Source organism: Amblyomma mixtum, chromosome 6 (assembly GCF_055824585.1).
Source record: "Amblyomma mixtum isolate Tamu chromosome 6, ASM5582458v1, whole genome shotgun sequence".
NCBI lineage: Eukaryota > Metazoa > Arthropoda > Arachnida > Ixodida > Ixodidae > Amblyomma > Amblyomma mixtum.
In genome coordinates this window covers 115982269-115996033 of record NC_143017.1, presented here as the reverse complement: position 1 = coordinate 115996033, position 13765 = coordinate 115982269, and the positions used below count along the sequence as shown (strand labels likewise).

Genomic DNA, 13765 nt, shown 5'->3' with positions numbered 1-13765 from the left:
TTGTTCTTCGCCCATGGACAGATAAATCTACTGCTAATGTTAAGCGAATGCGGCAGGATATTTGTAGGTTTTGGGTTAACAACTATGCCTGCATTTCAGGCGCCGAGAGTGAACAGATGACAACGCATCGTGGTGCTACAGATTGTTATTTTCTTTTTATTTAAGTGAACTTGCAAGAAACAGTTCGAAATGATATGTTCTCACGCCATATATGTACATAAAGCTGCTGATGAAATGGGATTTACGGGAGTGCACTGCAGAATAAACTTGTGCTTCTAAATGCACAGTCGAGCAGCGTTTGCTACAATTTTGTGACACGTGCATTTTGGGGCACCGGAATGTACATGCTTTGAATTCAATTACATCTTGGAACCGTCACATCAGGAGCGTGTTTTTTTTTTTCTGTCCGGCTCCAATTCAACATTTCCACCACAGCTCTCACAAACAATACTATACAAGTCATTCCCAGTATTAATATAGCTGCCATTGCTTCTTTCCCAGCTTGTTATCAAACGCATCAAGCCCGTAGCCTGCCGTAATGCGGGATCCAGCTTTGTGACGCGTGAGCAAATTAGTCGTGCGCACGAATTTCTTCCGGAGGCAACCTGCCAAGATACTGTTATGTTAGCCAAAGAGCTGCTCTCTTCTCCAACTTGATGGCAAGGCGATTTGCTGATAGCAGCCTTCCAGTGATTTAAATTATTCCAACGCAGAAGGTGTTCTCAGTTTCATGTGCACGTTTTGAAAGCGTACTGAATACATGCACTCCGTTCGAGACTAGCTGGCGACAGCGGGTGAGGATAGAGAAGAAAAGCTGCCCGCGCGTAGGAGTTCTTTGCAAACCTTTCGAACTCGCCACTTCGGTAGGCATGATTGGACCGCGTACAATAACTGAAGTGTGTTGGCGTATTGCGCACCGTTATTGCTTGCAAACTGCTTTGAGAATGTGGCCCTTGATTTAGGCATGGTTGCCGCTTACTACATTTGAGAGGCATCAGATACTGAGGCACATTGTATAATGGCTAGTAATTGCGTAACTTCGGCGCTAAATAATAACAGACAATTTTGTCGCAAGCGTGCCATTTTTACTCATTACCATGGACAATACGAATTTGTTCTCGAAGACTGCTGTAGCAAAACGTCATGCACTCTAAAGTTAATCTTCATGCTCGAGAAGTAAGCGTCATTTCTGTAGTTTTTAAATCGTAAGCCAGAGTCATGCATATAATTTGTGGAGGCTGGAAGTTTGTTCCCTCAACCATTACAAAGAAAACGTAATAGTGATTGTTTTTTTCAGCCACATAGCTTAAATTGTGTACTACATAACACTAAAAATAGCTGCAAAGCAGCTCCCGGCAAACACCACCATCGCGCAACGTCTCATTTGGCATGCCGCACCCCTCGCTACAAAGCATGACACTTCGTGATGGAAGTTGTAAAACCGTGGCAGACCGAATACACACGTTTTGCTTCGGAGAGCCGCTATATAAGCTGAGAGAGGATTACAAAATATGGCCAAGCATCCGTTGCGCAATTAAAATGCTTCGTCAGAACTACAAATATCGAAGCACCCCAATCCCACTGCCTCAATAGTAATATGTAATATGTTATACTGATTTTTTTTTTTGGCTATATATCATCGACGCTCATACCTGATGGAAAAGCCACACTCCTGTGGAAACTCCAGCAGTATCTGGTAAAAACTCCAAATATCTACCTGCTTGCTACATTGCTTTGGCTCAATATATTTTGATATATTTTCAATACTTATCTGAAAACCTCGCAAAAGTACCCTTTGCGAGCAAATTCATTGCGATATCGACATGCTTTCGCAAGTACTCCATTAAGACTGCTCCTGAACTAGGGGGCGCTCGAAAAAGATGGCATGGTCAAAAATAAATTTGCTTCAGAGTCTCTTCACAAGACTCTTGTAAATAAAAATAGGCAGTGAGTTTTCGGACAGGATGAAAACACATTCGATCACCCTGTAGCCCTTGCAGCGCTGCACCGATACCCCTAACACAAACCACGTTACCTTCAAATCCCTCTCGGAATGCACGAGGCTGGTGGGGCTGCGCCCGGCACTAAAACAAGGCCGCCAACATACACGTAGCAGCAAGAGATGTGCAGCGTTACGGCTTTTATTTAATCACTTTAGCTTAAGGTGTGCTGCCTAGAGGGATCCCAGGCATGCGCATTAGGGGCAGAACTGATGTGACCGCAGTGCATTAAGAAAGAAAATAAGGTAATGTCGTAAGCTACTTTAATGAAGAGTAGTATGGAATATATAAGCGCTATATTTACTGGATATTGAAGTAGTCAGTAAATGGCATACCAGATGTTAACCGGAAAGTCATTATTAAGATATCAAGCTGGAGACGCGGGCTGAATTCAACCACTCCTTCATGTTATAGAGATTTTGTGCAACTTGGCAATCCAACAATTACATCGCTATCAGTCCCCTTGCTTTTTATTTTGTCCTGCCACACGCTGGCCCAAGTCCGGTTTTCTTCTTGTAGATTACTTTTAAAAGTGAGGCAACTATGGAGTATTGAAAGATACGATTAGAAGCATATTGACGAGATTGGTCTAATGGTCTTAAATGTGCTTCCCTTACCTAACCGTCAGTTTCTTGAGGAGAAAATATTTCGAAAACAGCTTTGCGCAAATAGAGCTTTAGAAAGCTCACCGGTAAGCTGTATATTTATAAACAAAACAGTCAAATTTTATCATATTATGGTTCTAATACTCGCAAATTTTTTTGTTCTTGTTGGGCTCTTCGGTTGAGGAGAAAGCAAACGTAAACGCTCCCTATCGATCACCACCCAGTGCGCAGAGAGGCAATAGTTTATTTGTAAGAGCATTCATTTTCATTTTCAAAGCCCCACTGTCGAACGTGGGGCTTTGAGTTACTTCACAAAATGAGCGTCTAAATCACACGATGACCCCAAAATAGCTTAACCCCCAGCATGTAAGGACACAATGTACTGAATTTCACTCAGAGAGAGACACGCGCAGGAACACTACTGCTTTTGAAGGGCTACGTATCCAACACTAAAAGTTCCACCACTTCGTTGTGACGTCACAGTAACCTGCTTGATTTTTCATGCTTGGTACGGAGCATCATTCTTGTCCTCTAGTCGGTATCCGTCCGTGAGTAGATGAACTGGGATATTCCCAGGTATTCATTACTTTAAAGTCACTTTTTTCTTCGCGGAATAAAATATTCAAAAACAATTATAACAATTATTCTAATTATGATTCAATTTTCAGCGTTAGCTTCATCACGGCTTCACGAGCGTCTACGACGGAGTCTTGACGCCGTTGTGTCACACGCTCACTATCACAATCCGGACGGTCTTGGGCTTTTTTTTTTTTTGGCCAGTTTACGTTTTGCTGCATCGGCTTCCCTAGAGTGGACCTCGGGTCTTGACGCCGCAGTCACTTGCGTTCATGATCACGTTCACGGTAACAAATTCATGATTCTTCTGAACGCGCCTACTTCCATCGACCAAACTCTGCGGATGTTCGTGCCGCACTGTGAGAAGCGCAGGCGGTACCATGTCGCATTACGCAACCTAGTTAGGAAAGGGCGACAGTACGATCGTTTAAAAGGGCCTAGAAGAACACTGCAATTTGACTGTAAAATATTTTATTCATAGGAGAGAACTCGGTGCTAAGAGATCGCGTTAATTGGTCAAGAGTAGATAGCCCTCGATTTCGACGACTTTGTCAGCCCACTCCACTGCCAAAACACTGTTTCTGGAGGTAAGAGCTGGCCAGCACGGTCTCCTGCCACTCGAGAAAAGGATCGGTAACTAGACCACCCGGAGGTGGCTCTATTTTGCAATCCCACGGAATGCGATCGTACCTCGCTTGTTGGCCGCAGTGTTTACAATTGGGGTTGTATTGATCAGGATAAATGCGTGCGAAGAGTGATGGGGTGCGTATGAATCTCGTGTATAGACGACGGCACGTTCTCTCTTCTTCTTTCGTCAGGCTTTCTTGCGGAAGGGGGAAAGTTCTCCTGCCTAGATTAAAATGATTCGTTCGATGATGCTATGTAATCATGGAGTCTTTCGTGAAATTCAGGGAGCCAGACTAATCCACTGCCCAGTCGGCAAAATCTCGGGCTTTATTGTGGGCTGCCTCGTTCCCCTCATTCCTCGAAAGGGCTGGGACGGATATCAGTTCGGAGTAGGTTGGTGACAGTTTGGTGGCGTTAAAAGTTTTAAGGTAGATATTTCTGATTCGCCCTTTTGCGAAATTATTGATAGCCATTTTAAAGCCCCTAAGAATGGTGCTCTCTTGTGTGTGCGCTAGGGCGAGGACTATAGCTGCCTGTTCTGCCTTTGCTGAGTATTTCATTTTGACGTTTGCCGAGACAGGGTGCTCAATGTTCTCGTTCACAGCCACAATTGCAAAGGCATTTGTATGTTTGTATTCTGCCGCATCTGCATTAACTGTCCCGGTGCACTGTCCGTATTTATTACGTAAAGCTTTCTCCGGGGTTGATTTTTGACAAGTTTGCAAAATGGCTGCCGTGGAAAGCTACAGAATAGCTCTATAGAAAGCTATAGAGCACCCTGTCTTGCCGAGACAGGGTGCTCAATGTTCTCGTTCACAGCCACAATTGCAAAGGCATTTGTATGTTTGTATTCTGCCGCATCTGCATTAACTGTCCCGGTGCACTGTCCGTATTTATTACGTAAAGCTTTCTCCGGGGTTGATTTTTGACAAGTTTGCAAAATGGCTGCCGTGGAAAGCTATAGAATGTGGTCCAGAGCTTCAATAAGGTCTAAACCCAATATTGCTTTAGTTCCTGCTCCCTCACCAGCTTCAATTATGACCTTGCTAAGCTGCAAGAATATGTCTTGCCTAGATATATGAGCCCTGAATTTTAAAATTGCTTCAGCGACGAGGTTCATGTCCTCCCCATAGTTTTGGAGCCTGCTGTGGATGACATGCTTAGTTAATTTGCCTAGGCGTGATGTTAATGAAATGGGGCGTAGATTCTCAATGCTGAATTTCTTGCCCGCTTTAGGAATAACGTTGATTTTCGTATAAGGTTCGTAACCGCTGCGATCGAGGTTGCGTCTAAGTTCCTGAGAGCCTTATTCTTCCTGCCGCAGAAGTTGTCCGCAGTTTTCCGATTGCGTACCAGACCTCTGCGTCGCTGATGTCTGCGTTTAATTTTAGATTCGGGTCGGGTCCCCCGGTAGTCTGGTTATATGGAAGCCTCATCTGTATTTAAATAGCGTTGTGCTAGCTGTTGTATTAGATCTTCTGTTGTACCCTCATATTTAAGTATGAATCTGTACAGCTGACTGACGCTGTAAATTACGTTATAAAATTCCAACACGTAGCCCGCTTCCGTGAGGAGGGCTCAGCCCTCCTCTCATATAAGGCTGTAAAAGATAGCACACAGATATCTACCACAATAGATCACGGTCTTCATGATTTTAATCTCAAGTAAGTGTGTCACTAAAGTTAGGAATATATACTTCATCTGTTCTAGTGACAGAAATAACCGTTATCGTTGAGAAAAACGAGCACGTGCCAATGAAGAAGAGGATTCGAATCAAGCTGGGTGCCGTATACCTTGGTTCTGTTTACGATTGGGGTTGTGGTCTTCCGCGGTCGACCGGCGTTCAACTGTTCTGTCGCAGACTCACGGTGGCGGACCAGTTAAAGCGCAGTGCTTCGCTGACATCGTCAGCTGGACCTGGCAAGTCATCCGATGGGCAGTCCGGGAAGACGCGACAAGCAGGCCCTCGAACGCAGCCTGTACGGCTTCCCAAGGTGAGCTACTGAGGAATCGCGTAAAATGCAACTTGCAACTTAATGAAGCTTATTCATTGTACAATGAGCCTTTGAGCTGGTCGTCTTCGAGCTTTAGTGGTAGGCACAGTAAGCCGTTGCTACAAATTTTCTTGCATAAAACTGACGTACGTTGAAATTATCAGCAACAAACGGATGAGTTTTTGCTTTACGACATGTCATTCATTTAATTTTTATTTTCATAAATATTACTTTTCAGGGGCACTACACTAGGGTTGGGTAAAGATTTTTGGCTGGTATACTTAGCAGTCATGTGCTATGACCAGATAACTGCTGGCCCTGCACGCAAAGTTTGTGAGAGAGGGTGTTGTTACAGTGTCGTCGACAAAAGTCCGCGGTGGTACGAGAGAAGATGCAAAGGTAACGGTGCCTCTACAGGGAGGGAAGATCAGTAGCTGATGGCGAGTGCGGTGAAATATGCCTCTCAGTGAGACCATGTAGGATTGTGTTCGTAGATAGCTGTAAGAAAGCTGGTAAAATACCAGTGGTTGTGCTGCGGCACACCTCAAGTGGCAAATGCGAGGTCATTTTCTGAATGCATTACTACGGGCCCCGTCGATTTTCCAATAAATCCGATTGCCTACAGCATAACATGAACAATGGGTGGAACGACACATCAGTTTTCTGGGCAACGTTTCGACAAAAGTTCCCATACGAAGACAAGTTCTCTTGTCGAAACATTAAATACAGCGCCTAAGCTTCCCAGGTGCCCCTTGTCTGTTTTGTGGTGTCAAGAATTCCGTCATGCCGGCCCCCCCCCCTGCCGATTCTCATTACCTGGTGTTTGAAGGCGCGTAATTTCAGTGAAGTTTACGAAATAAATTTTCGGACTCCCACGTTGTTTATATTTGCTTCAAGCAATGCTCTTGCGGACCATTCTTGACTTGAAACAGCACCTTTGTACGACCTGTATGAGCCACATTCTAAATGAATTGTGCAGCTCATCGCTTTTTTTCTTCTTTTGTATAAATGCTATTGATGATTTTCACGTCTCTGCTATTCTTGTTTTCCTGCACGCCAAATGCGTCGGAACTACAAATGGTATTGCACAGTGGAGAATACAGGACATTCTCGCAGTTGTAGGCTACCTTCGTACACCGACTAATCATGTCTTACATTTCCACGCCCACTATTCATGTCTTTGAGATTTAGCAGGGAAACTTGAACGATCTTGATTGGACGTACATGATTAAAACGGACAATGAACTTGAGTGAAAGGGCCGCACAACCTCGAGCGGGGACTAGCGGGGTCGTACGTCATACTTTTCGTTACAGAGTTGATGTGTTTCGCCATACCCCCATGATAAGTGTCATGCTTCGGCCAGTAGCAGCGCTCAGCGGCATAAAGCGAATGCGAATAAGTATCAGCAGCTGCCGTAATGTTCCAAACGCTGAAAATTACCCCGAATTCGGCTGTTATTGCATGATGGCCAGCTGAGGACATCTTTGTGAACCACACCACCATCTTGCTGTAAACTGCCGCTTTCTTCTCAAATATTTCACGTCACGGCTGTTCGGCAACACTCCAAAATACTTGACATGGCATCGTAGGTCCCTCAATGTCTTTTTTTTTTCTTATAGTCAAATCCACTACTGAAGAACACTTGAGGTAACTCACAGACGCGATACCGTAAATTGGGTTAGGAATTCGTCAACGTTACTAAAAAATACCGTTGAGAGATCACGTATCCTGTCTGTCAAGACACCTGTTCTACGTCTGTTTAGGGTAATTTGCGGCCCTAAGGGCTATAGCGTATGCGAAGGCTTCTTTTATCAAAGGAAGAACGAGGTCGGCTATCACAGGAGTCTGATTAATGTATTTTTCTTCTGTCAATCCTATGTAGCCAAGGCATCATCGAAACATTTTAAATGTCTTTTCTGTTGTTGTTGATTAGGCACAAAACTATGAGTAAATCGAAACAGTGAACAGTGAACTAGGCCTAGGAACTCAAGGTATTTGTTGTTGCTAGATCTCAGGTTTCATCAGAGAACAAGAGGAGCGCCAAAATGGCTGAGAGACAATGTTTTTAAAAGAACAATGTACCTGGCACAGATTTCACCAAAGAAACAGGCACCGAAGTAAATGTAAAAAGTTTTCTTACCATAGTTGTAAACGGCGGATCGCAGCGTCTAAAATCACGAACAAATTTTGAAGCTTAGAATAAGATCCCATCTGAAGTCCGCTAGTTTCGCTGTGGGTGCGTTTGGATGCCTCAGTTTTACTGCTGAAAGCCAGTTATGGAAGGTTAAATCACATAAGTTAATAGACCGGAAAAACAGTGCGCTCTTACGTTATCCGTAAGTGTTTATACGCGTTAATGATCTCCATTTATCGGAGCTGTGCGATGCTTGGCAGCCGGTAAAATGCCACATCATTCAAAAGCTGCTCTTTCCTGTCGCGCAGGAACCAGATACCAAGACTGCTCGTAGCCGTCGCCAGTCCACGCACCCTCTTCTTACAAAATCTCATTCGGAGAGCTTGACAACTAAATCAACCAAAAGAAGCGTGAGTGTATTTTAATTTTCAGCGCCATACTTTCGTCGTAAAAGGAATTTTTTTTCGGTTAACTATCACACAGCTTGAAGGGCAATCCTTCCTGCTCCGGCTCGGTGTATAACATCACTCGTGCGTTGAACATGAAGCCTGCTCATGAAATTCCGGGGCCGTACTCCGGTAGGGACAAAACGCAGAAAAACCCTTGGGTCTTGAGATGCCCATCTTTCCTTCTACGTATGAGAAATTGACCGCACCTAATGCTGTCTCCAGAAACCGCAGCAGAGAGCTCGTGAGCAGAATATCAGAAACTCTGTCCCCCACATACAGCGTGGCCGAGACGCACTGACGCGCTGAGACGCTGTTGAAGTGTCTATAAAAGATTTACATGCGGCCAGAACATTATCAGGACGTTCAGTAAAGAAAAGCCATCACTGAATTTCATGCCTTTAAGAGGCTGTGACCCTCAATTTCAAGGGCGGCGTGGCTGTGACTTTGGCTCAGCAGTAGAGGTCAGGTAAGACCACAGCTGATATCAGCTGCATGAATGCTGTCCACAGTAACTGCGCTTAGGTGCTTGTAAGGTCCACTTAAACCTGTGGCATTGTGTTTAGTCGATGTCCGCTGAGATTCTGTGCAAGCAGTGGTTGTCTTAACGGTACGTGCCAAGGAAATGCTCTGATTCCTCTGGAAATCCTCTGGAAATCCCACGAAAACTGATTGCCCCTCGTTGGCGATAGGATAAACGACTACTGCAAGTTTTCCACTCGCTTCATTTTTCTGATGGGCGCCCAACCACCGGGTGTTCTTGCGTGCGCTCATATGCAGACTTCGCTTGCGCTCTGGACATGCACACCGGTTGTTCTGCTACGTTCCTTCATTTGTGAAATGCATTTCTGCATACATTTTTCATTGTATTAGTTTTATTCAAGCCTATCTTTACTCATTAATAAACCATGCATGTACACCTACACAAAAAAGGGTGAATTTGAGATCATTAAATAACGGCAGTAATGCTTTTCTGAAAATTTTAAATACGAAATAAAAGTAATCAACTTTGAAAAGTGGGGCGTTGTGAAAAATAATTGTCCAGAAAAAGGTTTTGTAAAAAACTGCAATTTTTTTTATACCTATGCATGCAATTCCTATTTTGCGTGCAAAATTTGGTTGTGATGAGTTAGGCTGTTGGAAAATAACTGCTAAATAAAAGTTGAGCTTCATTACTGCTGCAGAAAAATATGTAACCTAGCTCGTCAACCTCATCCCTTACAGATATAATAGACAACAAATAAAAAAACAATGCAAATTGTTTATTTAATGTCATGTGCAGTCGACCATGAAAAAAACGCAAACTGCCATATATGTAGGCAAGACACAGGGACAGAAAAGTGGGGTATGCACAGAGGGGTTTAACCTTAAAGGAAAGCATAAAAGCATAAGATGAAAAAAGATGCAAACCAAGCGAGCAAGACATAGGGGCAAAAAAGTTGCTATCTGCACTGTGGTGCAGCCTTCGCAACAAACATGAAAACAAAGCATGACAAAAAGATGCGAACGACAAAATAAGCCAGCAAGACAATGGTAAAAAAGCTTCTATTTACGGTGTGGTTAAAGCTATGTACTCAACGGCAAGTTGACGCCAGCCACAGTCTTGCTGCCATGACCGTCGTATGAACCATCAGGCTCGTTTAGCCAGCGGAGGTACATGCAGTCACATGACGAAAAAACGGCGCATCAGTTTTCTCATAACGCTTGGGTGGTCAGCGCACTCATTAGGTGGCAGAGAAACTGATCTCTCAATAAGGCACGTCAATGTATTGATTTGGTGACCCAAATTACAAATATCATTTTTCTCTGAAAATTTCTTAAAGACATACACAGGAAGAAACAAAGCGCAGTACCGTACGGCTCACGTACACCAAATTTATAGAAACTTGATTGTACTCCTTGAGCTGCACAAGAGCATGCTCATCGGAAGCCTCATCAGCAGCGAGGGTCTCAGTACAGGTAGAGCATGGTTTGTTAGCAGAACCTACATCAAATATCCTGCCAAGTGAGCAGCAATGATTTCATTTTCTACAGCAGAAAATGGCTCGCCCACTGTGCAGTCGTCATCGTACGAGGGTTCCTGAAATTCTTTCTGCAATTCTTGAACCTCTGCAGAGAATAAATCCACTAAGAAGTTGCTGTCGTCAGCTTCATAACCAGGAACTGAATAACTGATACAATTCTGAGCGCATTTTCGGCATCATATGCACTGGACACGGGAAAAATCACTGGATGACCGAAAACAAGTTTTCCAGGCAATCTTGGGAAAATCGTCCTTCCAAGAAGAATGCGTAGCCGCATTTCTTGAGCAGAAATTCATGAAGTTCAAGCACTACAGCAGTGGGCATTAGCACCCCTGCCTGGCATGGCTTCCAGACCTTTTTGACGCTAATGCCTAAGCTCTCAATGACTTCAACAGCGAGTTTCAGTGTTTCAATAGCCTCTTCATACTTTCTTTCATTTGATAAGCTCAGAGCAACAACAGGCTACCTCACAGTCATGATTATGTACCACTTGAAAATAACTTCACAAAACCAGGCTGTTGTTTCAGCCTCAGGCGGCAGCTTCATGCGCTCTACAAAGTACCTTATAGATGCAGGTGCTTCGCGGAATAACTGAGCAGCTAACCCTACCTTCATCTTTGTGAAGTGGCCGTTGAAAATGTGCATAGTACTTAGGTGCCACCTTCAGTTGTTCTGTGTCCATCTTGAGGACTGCTTCTACCTATTCAATCGACACATCACTGGTTCGTAAATTGTACTTTGCCACTATTTCACCACTGAGTTTCATCAGATCTATGCGAACGAGGTGCACTCTGATACTTTTTAGTACGTGTGAAGAATCCAGCATAAAAAACAATGACATAAAATTGTCACATGAGGGGGGGGGGGGGGGGGGGGGGGACAGTGCATGTAGTGACAGAGTAGCGGGAGCTTGACAGGTCTAACTTCACCATATCGCATGGTTGGAACTCCCCGCGTCGCATGTCACGCACAACACACGCAAAAGTCTGTACAAAGGTTGATTAAATGAAAGACAAAGTCTCTCACCTTCTCTCCATTGACAAAAGCACCTGTGTAGTGATAAGCAATCACCTGCTTCCAGTGTGTGTTTAGGCCCCCAACCATAAAGACGAGTACATGGTTTTCTGCATGGTCGGTTTCAGGGAGCGTCACCTTGCCAAAGAAGCAGTCACCACTACGGTCTAGCTCGACTCCCTTCCGAATCTCCATTTCATCGAGAAATATGACGCAGTCTTTTTCAATAATGGACATTGTGGCCACTTTCACTTTCATCATATTTACTATATCAATCAAGACACCGGGCTTCGATGAAAGATGCTGCAGTAGTCTGCAAAGCGTTCTTCGTAAGGTAAGATGGTTGCCTGGTCTAGAAGTAAGTCGTAGCTTGCAGAATCACAAGCAAATGTGAGTTGGAGCGCTTTCTTTATGATTTCTGCACTCCAGGCACTACCTTTCCTGCTCTTTCTCTTCAAAGTAGCCTTCTGGTCCTCGTTCAAGAAATCCAAATTTTTGGTCAGCGGAGACAGATCGTTTTCTAGGCGCTTTCTTTTTCTGGCAGCAGTCTTCAACTTGTTTTTTGCTGACGATAAGTTTTCATCCAAGTCAGTGTTTTTCTTTTTCGCATCTTGCAGAGCCTTTCTCAGCTCACATGCAGAGAGCGAGGAAATAGCTTCACTGCTCTCATGCTCGACTGCATTTTCTTCGAAAGAAGAGGTACTATCTCGACTCTGTTCTGCAGAGTCTTCTTGCTCAGTCTATGTAGCAATTGTTGAGGAGGAGTTGGCGCCTTCCTCGCCAGCAGGTGCACATTTGGCACGCCGTCTCGTAGGGAGTTTCCTTCGCTTAGGTTGAGATGAATTATTAATAACAATAGAGAAGACAACACTCAATGCTTTTTGCAATAACTGGATATCGCGGAAATAACGCGCTCCAGTACAATTATTACTCACGTCTAAAGTCAAACAACGTGAGCAAAGCTATAGACTTTAACAGGCGGCGTCCATCCTGTCGATTTCTCTGAAACTGGTCCGCTTCAAAGTGGAGCTAAAAAAATGAGTAAAACACCAAATATGATTATTAACCTTCGTTTGGACCTATACATCAAAAAAAAATACTTGTAAAAAAATAGGCAGTTATTTAAGGTGCTTAAAAAAACTGTTCATAAAAAATGTTGCTGTATTACCGAACCTCGCACATTTCCAACCCACGCGCAGGCTACGACGGACGCCGAACCAGAAAGCCCAGGAAAAATTTTACCCGTAATGTGCGTTAGCTGCACGTTTACATGAGCACATCATGCTTAGGCATTTGGCTCCGTCACAGATTAGTAACCACGATCGGGAAAGAACATGCAACGATAAGGTCTGCTTACGGACAGCGTAGTGCAAATATGCCCGCAACCATAACATCGGCTACATCGCTTTCGAATAGTACGGTGCTACTATACTATATATAAAAAAATCCTCTATGCACTTTGACATGAGAGCCGCCATTATCTACTAAGATCTCAGAGAAAACGCAGGGCTTCGAGTGGCACCAGAACAACAGCCGCACTCTCCAGACGAAGCTGCCTTCAGTAGCAAATAATGAGCAATCAACTTTTGTTTCGTCTACTTTTTGCTCAACGCCGAAGTAACTCTGCTGTCTAAACAGCGACGCGAATTTCTCTGGAAAAGAAACACCAGTGCTTCCCGTGAAAACATAAAACAGGTGTGCGACGTTACGATTTTTTGCTAATGTTACAGTATTCCACAAATAAAAAGCATCCTCGTCCGAATCTACAATGAGGGCACTACTCGCGGAGAAAAGCAAAGTTCAAAACGAAAAAAACACCCGCGCCCGTACGTATGCGTGCACCTATACGCTGCCTACGCATCAGCGGCGTATACGAGTTTGATTTAATTGCAAAATACGGCTCAATCAGACTTAACTGTTTTGCGACTCAACTCGCAATATATGAGCTGTCAGTTGCGTTTCACTGATCCCGCTTTACTTGAGCTTCCCATTTCTTTCTTCGCTCCGAGTCCCGTGGGAAACGAAAACAACGCAGGTCTTTGCGTGTTGACGCGGAGAACATTGGCACACAACAGCCCGTCACGTTGACTCAGTGTACTTGACAAGCTCGTCAGTCATGCGGTCGAACACTCTCAAACAAGTAGAACCGCCAGCGAGTGCCTCGAACAACGCAAGCTGCGCTGTTAGCACCGGTCAACTGCGACCACTCTGAACGCCCGCCGTGATTCAAAATGGCGTCGCAGTGAGAAAGACGCTGCAGGTTGTGGTCAAAGGATGGCACAACCCTTAACGGCGGCGCTGGCATCGAGGCATCCTACAGCGGCACATCGGAAACCCCTGACCA

The 13765-nt window shown here is 44.4% G+C and overlaps 1 pseudogene; it reads right to left on the bottom strand.

Annotated features, from left to right (window-relative positions):
• Positions 1-11107: 11107 nt before the first annotated feature.
• LOC149340148 (uncharacterized) lies at positions 11108-13539 on the bottom strand (annotated as a pseudogene).
• Between the last annotated feature and the right edge of the window lie 226 nt (positions 13540-13765).